Source organism: Odontomachus brunneus, unplaced genomic scaffold (genome assembly GCF_010583005.1).
Source record: "Odontomachus brunneus isolate Ranch 3 - 2012 unplaced genomic scaffold, Obru_v1 Obru_scaffold_187, whole genome shotgun sequence".
Classification (NCBI taxonomy): domain Eukaryota; kingdom Metazoa; phylum Arthropoda; class Insecta; order Hymenoptera; family Formicidae; genus Odontomachus; species Odontomachus brunneus.
Genome location: NW_022639637.1, coordinates 510,351 through 511,164, shown reverse-complemented (window position 1 = coordinate 511,164; position 814 = coordinate 510,351). Strand labels below are relative to the sequence as shown.

Genomic DNA, 814 nt, shown 5'->3' with positions numbered 1-814 from the left:
ACATACGAGGAACATTGTTGAACGAGTCTTTGGTGTTTGGAAGCGTCGATTTCCAGTTTTAAGTTTAGGTATGAGACTGAAAATAGAGACTGTGCAAGATATTATCGTAGCTACAGCAGTTCTACACAACATAGCCAGAAATCACAATGAAGAAGAACCTCCTGCACTTGTGGATTTGCCTGACGAGGAAATTGGAAATAACGAGAATCATGTTGAAGTTCAAGTGGGAGACAATAATGTCAGACAAGTACTCATCAATGAGTATTTCTCAAGGTAAATATAATGACAAATTTAACGAAAGTATGAAATGTTTATATGTCAAACTATATATATTATACAAAACAATTTTTATAACTATATATATATATATAATAATAATATATATTATATCACAACTTCTTTGGCATTTTGCAGAAACTTATATATGAATTTTTCAGATTACGGAACTAAAACTCGCCTAACGGTTGCTATAAGTGGTGCAACATAAGGTCCAATATTAATTACTGTAAATAAAAATATAAGAACAAATCTATTATATTATAAATTGTATACTTGTATTTTATATTAATTATTACCGAAATATACTTACTAATCATCCTCAACATTCTTCACAATTTTCTGTAATGTTAGTCTCTTAATTCGTGCATCTAACTTTAAATTTTCGATTGTCAGTTTGGTGATTTCTGATTTAGCCTCTATTTCTTGTAATAATAAATTTTTTTGCAACATCAAGGTTTCGTTTTTCAAGCGTGACATCTCTTGCGTAATCTGAGAATCTTCAAATTGCTTGGCTCTTTTTTTTTTTTAAATAAAC

The 814-nt window shown here is 29.4% G+C and overlaps 1 protein-coding gene across 1 annotated transcript in view; it reads left to right on the top strand.

Annotated features, from left to right (window-relative positions):
- Nucleotides 1-390, top strand: part of LOC116851685 (putative nuclease HARBI1) — a 3,350-nt gene extending 2,960 nt beyond the window's left edge. The window contains exon 4 of the mRNA XM_032831346.1: nucleotides 358-390. The gene's annotated coding sequence lies outside the window, so the exon portion shown is untranslated. The remainder of the gene's footprint in view (nucleotides 1-357) is intronic.
- Nucleotides 391-814: the final 424 nt, after the last annotated feature.